The 18,633-nt window shown below is 33.8% G+C and overlaps 1 protein-coding gene across 1 annotated transcript in view; it reads left to right on the forward strand.

Annotated features, from left to right (window-relative positions):
- GLIS3 (GLIS family zinc finger 3) overlaps positions 1-18,633 on the forward strand; it is a 597,159-nt gene that overhangs the window by 27,458 nt on the left and 551,068 nt on the right. The gene's annotated exons all lie outside the window — the stretch shown is intronic.

Genomic DNA, 18,633 nt, shown 5'->3' on the forward strand with positions numbered 1-18,633 from the left:
TCAAGTGCTTACAAAAGTCAGTTGGGGGCTGGAGGAATAGAGAGAGGAATACAGTAGGAGGAGAGAAATACTATGGAGAGGAAGAAGAGAGACCTAGGGAGTGGCCAGTTGTTTAGTTTAATTGCAAGTACTGTATTTGAGTAGTGTTTGTTGTTATGTGAAAGTGATAGGAAGAGCATTATGAAGGGCAGGAATGCAGTTATGATATAGCTGTTGACTTCAGAATATTGAAGTGGGAATTGTATGGGCTAATATTTCAAGGAATAGTGAAAATAGGGAACTATAAAACTTCATTAATTTGAAATCCATGGGGCCGGAAAATGTATTTTCAATGAAACAGGTATGAATATCATTATTAAAGAACAATAGGACATATGATGGGGGAAAGGGGAATAGGATTGCTTTGAATTACACACAATTTTGATAAACTGAAGCTGACTTAATAAGGTTTTACGGCATGTGGCATTGCTCATTGTTAATAGATGCAAGCAGAACATGTCTCTTGTAAAATAAGTATCTTGTAATGAAAAAGCTCACAATTATATATTCCTCAAGGTATTTGTAGCATTGGATTGTTTTAAATATTTATATAAAATGTACTTAAAGCAGCAAATTGAACATTGATTTACCAAGCACCCACACAAATAGCCACTCACTCCCTTAATTATGGAGAGTAATGATTGATATCAGCAAGTGACAAACACATCTGACTGCAGTTGTTTCAATATCCATATATTTCTCTGTGGAGCATAGTCTTTTTATTTTTTAAAGGTGCCTTGTGGGCTGATTTAAAAAAAAGAAAATCTGTGCAAGGCTGAGATCTGACCTTTCCCTGTTCAGCTATAACACAAGCAATCATCTTTGGTACTGACATTTGAAATAAGTGTAAGAGCATGTTTTCCAGGGTCTTTCATCCTATTCATATTGGTACCATGACAGATTTGGCACCTTGGCAGTTTAGGAAGTAAAGCCTCTTAAGCATAAAACACAAATTTGAACTGCGAAAGACCTAAAACCCAGTGAATTCTTTTTATAATGCTTGGCTAATGAACTGCAGTCTGTAGTGTCAATTTATGTATGGGGATTGTTGGTAAAGAGCATAGGGTCTGGTTTTAATAGTGATCCCAAATGTGCATGCCCAATAAAAAGAAGGTACCACAGAAACCATTGTTTCATCCTTTCATTTTAGGAAAAGCTCTCATTTTACCTTTTCATTTTAAGAAAAGGAAACAGCCCCAAAGAGGGGAAATAATTTGTTACATATTTAATTAAAAGCAGGGCCAGGATACAAATTCTTAAAAAGGGGTACAAGGGTAACCATCAGAGCCTTGTATATACATACATATGTATGTATGTATCTATACGCACACATATATAGCATATATTCAATAAATGTTCACTGATTTGAATTAGTGATAAGAGATTTGTTCCATAGAAAAAACATAAATTGTTTGATAGTATATATGTAAACATAAGGTTTGTAAGCTCATAATAAAATCTCCAGTGAGATATACTTAGAGAATATACATTTCATCATAATATTTTTCATTTTAAGGTGGATATTTATCTTGTTACAATATATTCTTGCTCTATATTCCACCTAAGAAAGGCAGTATATCAATCAATCACTACATGCCTCAGTGAAATTTAAGACGTTATAATTGCCATTTTAAAAATAAAATTTCCCCTGTGGATTTGGAGTTTTGTGATAGATACATTTTTATCTTCTCCCCCTTTTCCTATATGCATTAAATTAGCAAATTTATCTATCAAAAAGAAAACACTAATTCTACAACCTTTTTCATATTTAATGTGCTGAAATAAGTAAAATTATATATATATATGTAATTTGACTCAATCAGTGAATAAGGAATAATTTTAAAATTTGGAAAGTATTTATCTAACTGGGATATTACAGTATTGTACAATGTACAATATAGAGTACATTTATAATCTACTTAGTGGTAGCTTTTCCTATCTACCTCCCAATTGATTCACATATAAATGGTTAAAATAATTAAGCAGATGAGTGCCTGTGTGTAAGACTGCTGGAAAATCAATTTTGTGCTTGCCATGTTATATACTTTTAATATAAATATTTAAAGATTCAAGACATCTCAGTGTCCTGACAACCTGAAATACTTATAGAATTGAGATGTTTTTCACTTTAAAATACTTTTTTACTTCACTGCTTTTCTTGGAGGCAAATGAAATTAGTTACTCATTAGCATTTGTAAGCTGTTCATTACTGTTAGAAAAAAAAATAGAATGAAATCAACTTAGGACATTAAACCAGTTTAAATTTCTTTTCCTACTTAACCCCAGTGGTGTTAGTTTTCTCAAACAAAACCAGTTTGGTCAATATAATATATTAAATATCTACGGAATGGAAATAATTAATATCTTCAGGCAAATTTTGTTTTTTCTTTTTGAAGTTTTCTTTCTTAGGAAAGGAATTGAATTGGTGAGAATATTGACTTAATAAAATCTCTAGAGAAAATATTGTCCCATTGTGGGACAAGTGATTTAATTCTCTGACTCAGCCATTCTCTCCTTAGTTAACATGACTTCCTCAAACAGTATACATTAAACCTTAGTTTTGGGACAGCTAGGTACCACAGTGGATGCTAGACAATTCACTTGTTTACTTCAGTTTCTTATCTATAACATGAGCTGGAGAAGAAAGTACAAAACACTCCGGTATCTTTGTCAAGAAACTCTCATATTGGGGGTGGTAAAACATGACTGAAAAAATTATTCAGCAATATCACAACATATTACTTTCGAATATCATGTGCATTTGAGAAAGTATATAGAACTTAGAGACCTAAAATAATCCAGAAATGTTGAAGCCAGAAAAGGTCCTTTGCGATTGTCTAGTGCTAACCTTTTTGTTTAAAAGGTGAGGAAACTGAGGCTCAGAGAGAAGTGACTTGCCCAATTAAGTGGCAGAATCAGGATCTGAACCTAGTTTCTTTCTCCAGGCAGGGCTTCCACTCCCTGGGAAAAGAACTGATGATGAAGCCCAGTTAGGAAAGTTTTTGAGAAAAAAGAACAATAAGGGTCTTGCTGCCTTTAGAAGAAGGTGGTTAATATATGAGCTGCTGAAAGTTGTGACAAAAACACACACAGCAACCTACTTTTTTTTTCTCCTTTGCTTTTTAATCATTTATATTTCATTGCACTTCCACTGTGGCTTCCTGCAGATTTAGAGCAAATAAAGTTAATATTCTAGAAAAGGTTCCAGAAATAACCAATCTAGTCAAATACTAAAGGCATTCTTCCAATGGATGCAGCCAGAGTTTTCACTGAGTCTAGCCAAATAGGTAGGTGAAACACAATGTTTACTTTTGTTTACTATCTTGGCTACACAGGGGCTACTTTTGTGTGATTTATTAATGCTGGGTGTAAATCAAATGCATGATGGATTTCCAAGTATTACTGAATGGCATGCATGATTTGTTCCAATTATAAAAGCTGTTTGTCAGTCTCATAAAATTCCTCCTTAAAAGAATCACAGAATCATAGATTAAGAACTGAAGGCACCTCAGAGATTACATAGTCCAACATCCTTACTTTACAGTTAAAATATTAGGCACTGGGGAAGGTACAAAGTTTAGAGAAGAAATAAGCTCTCATAGAGCTTATAGTGTGTGTGTGTGTGTGTGTGTGTGTGTGTTTGTGTGAATTTGAGAAGTACATTAAACAAAGTGTCATGTTAGATCCAAAAAGAAAAGTTGTTACCAACAAGAAGAGAAATAGGGAAAGGCTTTTTTGTGTAGTTAAAGCACAAATACATATAACTACAATGCAAAATAATTCATGCTAAGTGAATTTGAGAAGTACATTAAACAAAGTGTCATGTTAGATCCAAAAAGAAAAGTTGTTACCAACAAGAAGAGAAATAGGGAAAGGCTTTCTGAAGAAAATTTTTGAGTTTGATCTTAAAGGATGGATAGGAATTTATCAGAGAAATATGAGAAGGGCAGATCATTCTAGGCATAGAGAATAACTTGTACTGAGAATTAGAAATCAGAGTGTGGGGGGCATGTTCCAGGGAAGGAGGAAGGAAGACAGATAGTCCAATTTGATTGGAGCATGAGATGGGCAAGGCGATTGTATGGATCAAGGAAAAGTTTAATGTCTGGCAAGGGAGTTAGGGAGCCACTGAAGACTTAATCAGAGGACTAGCGATAACTAGATCTATGTATCAGACAGCTCATTATAAAATTCATATACTTTCAGAGGTAATACAACTGCCTCTCATATGCATGGAACTAATCTTTGCCCTCTTTACTTCTGTCTCTTAGTATCCTTGACTTCCATTAAGATTTAGCTTAAATTTTGTCTTTTGTAGGAGGATTTTTCTCCAGTGCTCCCAGAAGCTAATGCTTTTTCTTTTCAATTATCTTTTATCTACTGCCTAAATATCTTATATGTAGCTAGTTGTTTGAATATTGATTCCATCATTAGAATGTGAAATGTTTGAAAGTAGAAGTTATTTTCACCTGTCTTTGCATCCCTAACCCTTATTCCAGTTTCTAGCCCGCATTATTATTCAGTCATTTTTCAATCATGTTCTGCTCTTTGTGACCCCATTTGGGGTTTTCTTGGCAAAAATACCATTTCCTTCTACCATAATCATTTCCTATTCCAGCTCATTTTATAGATTTATATCAAAAACTGAGGCAAACAGGGTTAAGTGACTTGCCCAGAGTCATATAGCTAGTAAGTGTTGAAGGGTAGATTTGAACATAGGAGGATGAGCCTTCCTGATAAGAGGCCTGGAACTCTAGACACTGAGCCATCTATTTTCTTTTAAGTGCTTATTGACTGCTAGATAGCATTTGTATTGCAAAAAGAAAAGGAAGAAGTATGTGTTCACCTTAATAAAGTAGTAAAGCTGCACAATTACAAAGATATTAACTTAGAAATCCTATGTATGTAAAATTGGGTGAGAATTCATGGTTGGAAATATTTAGCTTTTAGAATAAATGGATTGTAGGATTTAGGTTTGAAGGGATTTTTAAGACCATTTAAGTTAGAGGTTCTTAACTTGAGTTCTGTGAGCTTGTTTTTTTTAATTAATATTTTGATAACTATTGCATTATAATTAGTTTGGTTTTATAATCCTATGTGTTTTATTTTGACAAGGGGTTCATACATAATGGAATACACAAGTGCAATTTATTATTTTTGCATAACAGGAAATTTAGATCTTGTAAAGTAAAATAATTTGTTCAGATCACATTTGTACCTAAGTCTGCTACCTCTAAATTGAGTGATTTTTTGGATTTCACATGCTACTTTTAAAATGGACACAAATATTAGTTTGGTTTTAGGAACAATGGTTGGTGAATAAGTTGATTTCTGGGTCTGAGAAAACCACTTTAGATATATTAGGCATCAGTATGCTTAATCTATGTTTTCATAAAAATTACTGCATATAATTCAATACAAGAAATTATGAATTCATCAATTTGGATTCCTTTTTCACTGAAGCAAATTTCAGCTCCTATAGAGGAGAGCAGTTTGCCTTTCTGAATTTCTGTGACAGCAAAACAGTTTCTCTGGGGCCAACCTTATGATGATAAACCTTTCTGATTTTAGCTGGGCTGGACCTTAGAGATTTTCCAGCTTGGGTGACCCTTGCAGAGCCAGGCTTGGGAAATCCAGGGTCACCTCCATCTCAAGATGAGGCATCTCAGCAGGACTTTAGTGAAGGCACTTCATAGTACTATTAAAATTCCATCACAATGATTAACATTACAAAGAAGGGCTCTTTGTAGCGGAGCTGTTTCCTTGTTCTTTTTGATGACTGGCTGAAACACTACTTTGATGATATAGTTATAATGAATACTCTAAAATTGAGTTATCCTCTGGAACAAATATATTTCCTGAATGCTGTGGCTCCAACAGGCACTCTCAGTCAAGAAAGTGCATGAGTTGTACTAAAAGCCAAGAATTGTAGAATCGTAACTAGAATTGTGAAGGTCCTCAGAGATATGCATGCCAAGGTCAATAAACTGAAGCTCAGAGAGGTTGTAGGTTGCTCAATATCACACAGGTATTTAAGTATCACAGGTAGTATTTGAATCCTCTGACTCCCAAACCAGTGATCAATGTACCACTGAGTTTCATGACTTGGGACAAATTACTTCATCTTTCTGGGAGTCCATTGTCTCATCTATAAAACCAGGAGCTTGAACTGCATAAACTTCAATCAAAAATGTTTATTAAACAGTTTATGTGCAAAGTATCATGCTAGGTGTTGAAAATACAAAGACAAATCAACTCAACTAAAACAAACTTAAAATAGATTCTACCTTTACATATAGTAAAAAGTACTGGAATATGATAACTTGAGGAGGGGAAAGACAGTTTTAGATGGGGGCAGAGTGAAGAGAAGAGATCAGATAATCCTTCCAGTAAGAAATGATATCCAGGCTGAGCCTTGAATGTCAATAAGCATTCTATAAGGTGACATTGAGAAAGGGTGCATTTCAGGAATGGACAGTATATAAGAATTCATAGAAGCTAGAGGTGGATCATCTAGTATAGGGAACTGCTAAAAACACAGTTTGCTTGACAATTGCTGAGTCTTATTGATTGTCCCTTAACAATATTTATTGACTCTCCTTTTTCTTTCTACTCATATTATGACTACTCTAGTTTGGCCTGCTTTATCTTTTTCTTTCTTTCTTTTTTTCCTACACCACTTTAACCTGGACTTCACATAGTCTCATTGCATACAGCTTCTCACTTCTCTAGTCCCCTTTACACAGTTACAACATTGACATTCCCTGCTCAAGACACTACTGCCTGTAGGATGAAATAAAATTCCCTTTGTACCATCTCTCTGGTAAGACTTGGGCTCACTGAAAAGATCCTGGGAATTATATCTCTTCTCAGTCTGAATCAGGCTGGAAGATTAAGCTTCCTTCTATAAAGGGAACTTTTGGAGAATTGCTGAGAGGGAGAGAGGGAAGGACAAAGAGAAAGGAAGAGGATGGAATAGTTCCTTTTCTTCTCCCTCTTCTTTTCAATCCTGCTATTCTTTCCCTTCCCCTTTTGAAGCTAGATATCAGCAGGCAGTAGTACTTATATCTAGTCTTTTCCATCAAACCTGACCCTCCACTTTAGACAAAGAGGCAAAAATTTAAGGGGCAAGTGGGAGTTAAAATACTGTAATTTTAAAAAATCATGGGTATTAAATCAGTGGTTGGAATCCTGAGAGAAAAATAAGAATTGAGGAACTGATGATCTTTGCTCTTCCCCTACCTTGACTTTATAGGGGTATGATGGAGCTTTGCTCCTGATTTTATCTATTTATTCTGTTAAAGATTGCGTCTGACTGATCTCATGTTATTTCTCATAAACATTGGTATTTAACTTTTAAAGCCTTTCACAGTGGGACTCTAACCTATCTTTCTATGCCCATGATACACTTTCCTGCAAACACTCTCTATTTTAGCCAATCTGGCCAACTTGGTAATGTGCATGCTATTCTATCTCTGTCCCTTTTCAAAGGATCTCTAATTCTTCTTTCTCACTACGTCTTTTGGAACTACTCATTCTCTTAAAAGCTCAGGTCAAATGTTACCTCCTATAGTTTTTCTCAATTATCCCAGTTTTAGTCCCTTCACCCTTCTAGTTCTTCTGAATTAATTTTATATGTATCTGCTCTTTATATGTCTATATCTTCTTCTCTCCAAGTGGAATGTAATTTCTTTGAGGGCAGGGACTGTTTAATTTTTGTCTTTGTATCCCATTGCCTAGCACATTATGTATGTATGTATCTATCTACATACCTGCACATAGCAGATGCCTAATATATCACATTCAAATTGAAGTGCTGAGTATAGAATATGTGAAGGGAAATTATTTATATCTCTGATAATTATCATTAACTTAGAAACTCAGAATTCTCAATTTTTTTTGTCTTATCATCAAGTCCAATTACTTTTAAATTTCTCTCTGAAACCAAAAAATACACAAAAATCCCTGTATATTCACACCCCCAAACTATTTATTCACAAAGCAAAATTAAAAAAAAAAAAAGACTTGAGAACTTAGATGAGAGAAGGGTCATGAAACTAGTAGATAAATGATATTTTCATCCTTTCACTTTTAAATTCAAAGTAGGTTATTTTTTTCTTTATTTGTTGACTCATTTCATTAAAAATAGGTCTTAGTTCTATTTCATTTCCAGTTCCACAAAGCAAGATAATAAACATGAAAGCATCTGGAAAAAATTGGACTATTATATAGATATAAGGTTCTTTATTTTCTGTTAAATGTTATAATGAAACTATTATAATTATTAATAAAAGGACAGCAATAGCCCTGCATCCAGAAAATTTGGTGATCCCAAAGAATTCTTTGTCACAAAGAGCTTTGGTCTGAAATAGTTTATGACACCCCCTAAAACTGATTGAAGGAAATAGTATTGTTTGACTGGGGAAAAAGAAAAATTGAGGTATGATGTGACCTCTGATTTTAAATATCTGAAGAGTTATCATATGAGAAAAGGATAAATCAGTCTGTTCAGGCTCAAATTATAATATTTTATACTACAAGTAGTAGATATATTCTATACTATAGAATATACTATAGTAAGAAATCAGGATGTATAAGTTCAGGTCTCACCCCTGTTGTTTATTTTTGTATTTGTTTGTGTATGCATAATTCCACATTCTCTCCCTACTTTCTGTCCTTCCTCCTAGTTGAGAAGGCAATACAAAGCCCATTGAAAATATATGTAGTCATGTAAAACAATAAGTAAAAAATGTAAAATTCTATCACTTCTTTTATCAATGAGTTGTGTGAATGTAGGCAAATCATTTAATTGTTCTGAGTCCTAGTATCTTCATTTATAAAATGTGGGCAGCATTTAATATTTCCTGAGGTTCCTTCTGAGGGCATCTAGGTGGTGCAGTAGATAAAGTGCCCAGCCTGGAATCAAGAAGATGCATCTTCCTGAGTTCAAATTTGTTCTCAGCCAGATGTGTGATCCTGGCCAAGTCATTTAACCCTGTTTGTCTCCATTTCCACATGTGTAAAATGAGCTGGAGAAGGAAATGGCAAACAAATTCAACCTCAAATGGGTAGTGAAGGCTCAGGTGTGAACTAAATGTTCTATCTAATTGTGACTATCTAGATGCTAAATCCAAAGGGAAGAAATAATAAAGACAGATTTTGATTCCATATAAGGTTGCAGGAGGCAGGGAATCCCTAATTTTTACAGAGGTTCCAGTAAAGCATGCATAAATACTCAGTGGAATTTTATAGAAGTATGTTTCAGGTAGGAGTTACTTTGGTTCAAAATCACTCCCAAAAGTCCTTAAACTCAGAAGACAGTTTGACTGGATCTTTTGGGAAGGATTTGACCAGACTAAGTAAATAACCAAAAAAAAAAAAATGCTTCTTAGGGACACATGAGAGAGCAGTCATATATTATTACATACTATGCAATAGTTTTCTATTACAGATTATAAAGGCAGGGGAACTTTCCCAACTATATAGGTATATATTTATTTATGAAGGACAGTGGTAATGCATAGAATTAATTTCATGGGATCTGGGAACAAAACTTGGAAAAACACTCATTATTTAATTTTTAGTATATAATAGTATCATGTCTGGTGGTTTTTGTTGAAAAAACATAAACTAGTAACTATAGCTGGAAAATTGCTACAAACTTAGTTATAAATCATGATGGGGAGAGGGAGGGAAAAGGGACAAGTCTACTATATTCCAGGTAGTGCACTAAGTGCTTTTCAAATCTCTCATTTATTTCTTAAAATGGTCCAAGAAGGGAGATGCTATTGTTATCTGCATTTACCTAGGAGGAAACTGAGGCAGACAGAGATTAAGTAATTTAAAAATTATTCTGCTAGTAAGATGAATAAAATCTGAGTGGATTTGAATTCATGTCTTCCTTACTCCAGACTTAGTACTTTAGTTACTCTATCCATGGTACTGGAATAGGATTCAGGAGACCTAAATACTTTTCCTAGCTTTACAACTTGCACGGAGTAAGTCATTTCCTTTTTGTGAATCTCAATTTCCCAACCTGTAAAATTAACCTGTTGCACTACTTTTGCTTGATCTTGGAAGACAGAACTAGGAATAATGAGTGACAAATAAATTCAGCTTATGGAAAATCTTTTTAATAATTAATACTATCCAAAAATAGAATGAGCTACCTTTTGGGGTAGTGTCTCAACATCAGAAATATTTAAATGGGTCTAGAAGATCTTGGGATTCATGGGTATTCTTATTTCAGTAAGAGTTAAATGACCCACCCAATAGGTTCTTTACAACTCTAGGATAACAATAATACATATAATTTAAAAATACAATGATTATAGTATTTTGTATTTATTTGTTAGTATTTATGTGCTTCAAGATTTGCAAAATTCTCTACAAATATAATCTGATGTAACCCTGAGAAGCAGGTGCTATTATTATCCCCATTTTACAATGTGGAAACTGAGCTGGAGATTAAATGACTTGTCCACCGTAACACAAGCCAGTTAAACATAAGTCTTTCTGACTCTGGGTCTAGTGCTCTCAATCCAGAATGACACTTAGCTAGCTTTGTAATTCTAGGATTAATTTTAATTACATATATACATATTTACATATGTATATAATACTTATTGATATAAAATGTTATCCATACATATATGCATATATGTGATATGTACCTATATATGGATATATCTATATCTACATCACAAAGCCACATGTCATTCCTCTTTGAGGTCAGTTCCATGTCAGTTAATGGTTTTTAAAAAGTGATATTTGGCAGTTTTCCAGCTTGGGTTGTATTAGGTTGCCTCTTCAATTCCCATGGCTTGTTGCCTCAGACCTTCTCCTTCCAGAATGGAAACTAAAAACCAGCTCAGTGATGTCATGAATCTGAGTAGCTACATTAGACAGAATTTGGATTTACACCGTTCACCACTGATTGCTCTGGGCTGGCAATATAGTTCACCACAGCTATCCTTTTCTACCACACTTAGCACTCTGAATTTGACATACTTTCATATCTATTACCATGCCCTCAAGTCATTGTTCTGTATCTATTTTGCCTTTCACTGCTTCATTATCAGACAGAGCACAACTGTGTTAGCTGACCACATTGTTCAAATGCCAAAAATATGCTTGCCCAAAAGACTATTTTATGGAGAATTCACACAAGGCAAGTAATCATGGGGTGGTCAGAAAAAGTGATATAAGGACACTCTCAAAGTCTCTTTTTAAGAACTTTGACATTGACTGTATGATATGGGAGACACTGGCATAGGATCTCCTGAGAATGGTGTGCCCTCATTAACGATGGTGCTGTGCTCTATGACAAAGCACAATTGAAATAGCTCAGAAGAAATGCTAGATGTAAAAATTTGGAGAATACACCCCAAATGTTCACATGGACTGTTTCACCTGTGGTAGAGCATAGTGGACTTGTATTGGTTTAATTGGTGTTGGACAAACTTGATTCTAACATAGTGACATCATTTTAGTCCTCTTTGAGATTGAAGGACAATAATCAATCAAAAAGAATAGTCTATACTTACTACTTTTATTCCATTTCTCACTCTTAAAGGTTTTTTCTTAAAAGTTACCAAACATGTTGTCCTTGATATCCTATTGGTTCATCAAACTTAGTATAATCTTCCTCTCTTTAACTTTCTCTTGCAAACTTACTTTATTTCCATAGAAATCCATTTTTCAGTCACCCAGCTTAACACTATCAGAAACATTTTTTACTTTTCCCCATTTCTTGTTCTTGTATTTAATCAGCTGCCAAATCTTGTTTCTGTATTTAAAATATCTCATACATCTATTACTTTCTTTCATATTAATCCCACTCTAGGATTAGTTTCTTACTACTTCTTGCCCATATAATTGTAGTAGCCCCTATTTGGTATTCCCTTTAGTATCTACCTCTTTCCAGTCAATTCTCCATGTAACTGTCAATAATAACTTCCCTAAACCATTGTTATGACAGTGATGTTTTAAAAAATCTTCAGTGGCTCCCTAGTGCTAGAAGGATAAAATCCAAACACTTGGCCTATCACTTAATGGATATCACTTACAACCTAGTTTGGAGCTTTATTTCATAAACTCTAAGCATACTAAAGTATTAGCCATTCGTTATACTTGTTACACCTATCTTCCATCTCTGTGCTTCTGTCCCTCATTCCTGGAATACATTTCTTTTGTTGTAGTTTCTACTTTCTTTAGCTGTTAGTTTCCTTCAAAGCTTAACTTAGGTGTCATCTCCTCCATTAACCTTCTAATTCTTTCATTTAATACTTGTTCTCTCTTCAAAGGACCACATTTTATTTTTCTGTCTACATGTTGTATTTCACTCCCTTTACCCCATGTAAGTTCCCTGAAGACAGAGGATGATTCATTTTTGTCTTTGTATTTATTACTTATGACTTGCATAGTGGATGATACAAGGGGGCACTTAATAGTTGATTGTTGGATTTGTTTTTGAGCCAAGACATACTACTTCCAATTTTATTCTCTTCTCTCATTGTTTACATTATTCCCCTTTCCCCTATAGTATCACTCTCCCTTGAAATCTCTTTTTTTCCTATGAGGTCTATGTTAGATACAGTCTCCATGATGCATTCACTGAAGTTCCTCCCATCTCTGCTATGTGAAAGGATTTTATTTTCCTGGACCTATCCTTTGCATTCATCTTTCTTCTCTTTCATTTAAGTATGCATCTTTTGCTTCATTAGATCATAAAGCAACTTGAGAGCAACATCTTTCATATATAACTTCTATGAGCAAACCCTCATATGTGTGTATGTATGTATATACATATATGGTGTGTGTATGTGTATATATATGTATTTATACACAGATATGTACATATATATCTGTGAATATGTACAGATATGCATTTATATCCACACACATATACATAATAACATATACATTTATATGTATATATGATGAATTGGTCCCCTTGTAGAAACAGGAATTGGGTATGAAGTGAGCCATCTTTCTATAATTAATCAAAAAATCATTTACTAAGGATTTGTTTTTCAGATACTGTATTAAGCTCTTGGAAAACAAAGAATGATATGAATAGTCACTGTCCCCAAATACTCTCATGAATTCTAATGGAAGAGAGAGTATGAAAATAACTTGGTATATACAAGAAATATACTGAGTGGATGGAAGTCAGGAGAATCTATGCAAGGATTGGAAAGACTGTCTGTCTCAGGTAAGATTTTTGCTGAGACTAGAAAGAAATTAAGGAAACTGAGTTAGAGATGAGAAAGGAGAGCATTCTAGGCATTAGGAATGGCGAATACAAAGGCATAGGAATGGGAATGAGAGTGTCATGTTTGAGGAATAGAAATAGACAAATGAAGCTGGATTATCAAATGCAGGGACAGGACTGGAAAGGTAGAAAGAGGACAGATCATGAATAACTTTAAATGTCAAACAGAACACATTATATTTGATCTTAATGATAATGGGGAGCCAGTGGAGTTTATTTAGGAGAAGGGGTGACTTGGTGAGTCTCTAAGAAAATCTGGCGCTGTTGACTGAAAGATGGGTTGGAATGGGGAGAGATCTGATTCAGAGAAGCCAACTAGAAAGCTATGGAAATAATCCAGGCATATGATAATAAGAATAATTGCTCTGTGAATGGAAAAAAGTGAATATATATGAGAGTCCCTGTCAACTTGGAAACCATCTTTGGCAACTAACTATGTGGAGTGAGTAAAAGAGTGAGAAGTAGGAAATGACATCAAGGTTGTTAGCCTGGGTGACTGGGATTCTGGTAGTAATCTTCTACAGTAATAAGTAATTTGAGATGGGGAGAGGATTTTAGAGAAAGATAATGAAATATAACTTGGAAGTGTTGAATTTGAGATGCCTGTGGAATTCATCCAAAGACTGTTCTGGGTTTCCTTTCCTTAACTAGTACTCCGTAAAAGATATTTTTACAGAGGGGGAAGAAGAGAAGACCTGATAATCCTTGGCTAAGAACTTGTTTTATTAGAAAGTCTTGGCACTGTAGAACTTGCTGTCACTTTTTGTAATATTTCAAAAGAATGTCATACAATCTAGCAGACATTTACTAAATGCCCATATGTGCAGAACCCTCTTCTAGATATTTAGAAACATAACACAATTATAGAAGAATTTATTCTTGCCCACAAGGAGCTTACAGTACAGTAAGAGGACTGTTTTTGGTTCTGTCTTAAAAGTTTTTTTGATTCAAAGCTCAGCCATGCCAGGGCAAATAGTTCAGTCCAAGGACTGGCTAGAGTTTTCTTCTCTCCTGGAGCCAGAGCTTAGAGGATAGCCATCTCTGCCAGACTGGCTGGATTGTAAAGGGTCCTATGCTTTCAGAAGTATGACTACCTTTTACAAAACTGGCTGATCTGTCAGGTTGGCCAATCCTTCTCATCTTTGTTCATCTAAAGCCCAGAGGACCTGGAACCCAGTGAATAGAAAATGCTTACAAACTTCAGGAATCTGGCCAACATCCCATAAAATTGGGAGACAAGCTGTATTGGCCCCAAAATGCTGCTCATTGAGATTAAGGATGGGCATGGGGGTAGTTAGAAGGGAGTATTTCTCTAACTTCTGAAGGGTTGGCACTCCTCACACTCACTCACCTCTTCCCTTCTTTTCCTCCCCCTACCAATACACATATTACAAAGTCTTGGTTTTTGAGAAGGAATCAAAGGTCCTTGTGGCCTGCTTCTTGTGTAGTACTTATCAGCAGCTTTGTGAAATTTATGGGTTTATTTAGAGCCAGAAGTTATTTCAATTTAGATTCTGGGGGTTGCCAAATGTCACTTATTTTTCTTTTTGGCAAATTTTAAACAAAAGAATTATTTTGGCTGATATTCAACAGTAAGCTTGAGTAAAAATCCTTGATTTCTTTTCCAAATGATTCTTTGTAATTTTGAAGTTACTTTAGAGTACATTTTGTTGTCATCTTTTAGAACACACATATGTATATATGAATATACATACATAGATATACATACAAGTAAGAATTTAATAGGTTTTTAAAATAAGATTCCATCAACTTATATTGCTGTAGAATAAAGAAGCACAATGTGTAGATTTGCATTAGGAAGGAATGGATATGAGGATGATTTTTTTCTTTCATATCTCCTTCTTTGTTTCCAGTCCCTATTGTAAAGTTAAGTTATTAATCTGACCCTTAACAATGATGAAACATACACACACACACAAACATATACACACATTCTTCTCCACTGGGATCATGTCAAATGGAGAGAGACTATAAGGTTTCACTTAATTTTAACTAGAATCAGTAAAAGTCTTAGATAAAGTATTGGTTTGATTTTTTCTCTTTTAGTTAGCCAATTGGCTCATCAAAGCTAATTGGCTCATTTACAGAGTGACAAATAAAATCAGGATCCAACATGGATATATTAAATAAAATACTTCTGTTTTTGTTGACATCATGCTGTGAAGTTGTCACTTCTGTAGTCCTTGATTATAATCTATGATATGTCATAGATGATATTTTAATATCTCTAAAACTGGACAATGAAATTGTATAATTAAATGGCTTTTTTATGCATCAACACTCTCATAACACATGATGTGTGTATACAGATATCATTATCTTTCTTTTTTGTCATATGTGGATGATATTTAATAAATGCAAGATAATTTTGAAATGAATACTGCTGAAAATATTGTTTTGTGTGGAGTCAGGTGTGAATACAATGATTAATGTATATGACTTGAAAATCTTTATGACTATAATTCAACAAAAAGTTTTTCCTTTTTTTTTGTTTTGTTTTGTTTTAATTGGAAATAGGATATTTTTATCAGTAAAAACATCTGACAAATCTATTCACTCTTTAGGATTTATAGATAATAAAATAATGGTCTCTAACCTTTTTTTGATTATACATCTCAATTAATAAAAATTTTGGGCATACAACCCAATTATGTATATATATATATATATTTTAAAATTATGTGTATACACTATTATACTAATATACATATTATATCTAGCATCTAGAAAAATTGAAACTAGAAAAGGATGAGATAAAACAAAATAATATTTTATCATAAAGTTAATAGAGCCCCTTGGAATTTAATAAGTGTGATCAAACATGCTTTAGGAAAATCATTTTGGCATCTGTGGGATGCATCTACTGGAGAGAGAGGGACATTGAAACAGGGAGAACATTTTTTGAATTATTACAGTAGTCTAGGTAAGCGATGACAAAGACCTGAACTAGGATAGTGACTGTACAAATACAGAAAAGGGAAGAGATGTAAGAAATATTGTGGCAAAATAATGGTAAGATTTGGCAACTGATTAAATATATGGAGTGAGAATGAGGAGTTGAAGGTAATATTCTGATCATTAACTAGGGTGATAGGAGGCTAGTGCTTTGCACATTAATGGCAAAGTTTGAAAGAAGGATGGTTTTTCAGGAAACATAATATAATGAAATCTGTTACATATCGCAATCTATTTCTCTATATTTATCTTGTACATACAAAAACAAAAAGAGGGAAGGAAAGGGTTCTTATTAGTCCCTAACTGCTTTTAATACTGTGCCTCTCTTCTAAGGATTACCTACAATAGTCACATACTTTTATTTATTGATGCTTTTTCTGGAAGCAGATAGTGTCTTTTGTCATATAATTCTTTATAATTAAATTTGTTTATTTTCATCAAAATGACTTTTTCACTCAAAGTCCTTCTTAAAAAACAATATTGCTATTACTATATTCAGGATTTTTTTGGTTCTGCTCAGTTCACTCTTCATTATTCTATGCAGATCTTTTCATATTTTTCTAAGATCATTGAGAATATCATTTTTGTAGCACAGTAGTATTCCATCATAATCATATATCACATTAGCCATTCCCCCATTGATAGGCATTTCTGTAATTTCTATTTCTTTGCCATCACAAAGAGAGCTGCTTTAAACATTTTAGACCATATAGGGTCTTTTCCTTTTTCTCTAATTGTCTTTGGGAAGAGATCTAGTAGTGACATTGCTGGGTCAAAGGATGCATAGGCACTTTAATAATTCTTTGGATATAATTCCAGATTTTCCTCCAAAATGTTTGGATTGGTTCATGATTCCACCAACAACAGATGTGTCTTAATTTTCTCACATACCATCCAACATTTTTGATTTTCCCTTCAATTATTTAATAAATTTGATAAATGCAAAATTTTTACACAGGGGACAAACCTGGGATTAATTGTTAAAAGTGATGTGAAATTCCCAAAACAGATTTTCTTCTAATTTAGTTCTAGAGCTAATTCATTGTCCATTTTACTTGTCCTAGGTGTATGTATTGATCAGATAATATGCAGTGAAGTATGACTTCAATGGATCATTCAACTGTTTGTTATGATTTGCATGATAAAAATTTTTCTCCATTTATTTTGTTGTTGTTGTTGAGTCGGTTAATAACATTGTGAATCTGGGCAAGTGAATAAACATCTCTGAACCTATATTATCATCTGTTAAGTGGAGAGAATAATAAATAATACAGGGTTATTGTGAGGACCAAATGAGGTGACTCATGTAAAATGTTCAGCACACCTTCCAAAACCTCTATAAAAATGAGGGTTTTTTGTTATTATTGTTTTTAGTCCCATCATATGATTTTCATAGGTGTAGGAGTTTCCTAATGAGGAGATTCCATCAATACAGTAACTCTTCTGTAACTTGTAGTCTTGCAGAGTTGCCTAAGCAATGAGACATGAATAACTTGCTCACTCTCACATAGTATACATCAGAAGCATGATTTGAGCCCACATTTACCTGAGTGATTATACCAACTATGTTGCATGATCATTATCATCATGTTCATCATCATGAGCATCATCATTAATATCCTCCTCATTTTCTTTCTTCTCCTTCTCACCTTCATCATCATGATGCTTTCTTTTTGGTAGTTGTGGACCTCATTAAGGAGGTTCTGCAGGTTAATGAAATCAATATTAACTAACATGCAAACAATAGCATCTGTAGTACCTCACAATCCATTGGCAATACTTCTTATACATGCAACTTGTACAGGATATCCTAATGGCAGTAGATAAAATCTTTGGTGAGCATATACCACATCATAAGATTTTCCAACAATTATCTATAAGTTTGCCATTATCAGGAAATCTTGATAAATTAACTTAAACAAGTCCATCTTACAAACCCTTTTCACATTTTTTTCAAAAAAATGTCTTTGATATATATGGAACGTATTCTGATAAAAGTTTCCTAGAGATGAAAAATTAACTACATGGATCATTCATTCAATAAACATTTATTAAATGCCTAATACATGCATAACACTCTCCCAGATATTGAAGTTACAAAAAGAAAAATAGAAACAGTCTTGATATGAAAGACCTTACATTCTACTTGAGAATATAACTATATTGACAAGTAAGTGCTAAATAATTTGAGAATGTAAAGAGCACAAACTACCAGGGAACTGAGATTAATTTCATGTAGGAAATGACACTAGAACAGAGATTTGAAGGAAGATTGATTCATGGGTAGCTAGGTGGTATAGTAAAATAGAGAGGAGGACTTGTAATTAGATAAAAGACAGAAT

This window comes from Sarcophilus harrisii, chromosome 1 (genome assembly GCF_902635505.1).
Source record: "Sarcophilus harrisii chromosome 1, mSarHar1.11, whole genome shotgun sequence".
NCBI lineage: Eukaryota > Metazoa > Chordata > Mammalia > Dasyuromorphia > Dasyuridae > Sarcophilus > Sarcophilus harrisii.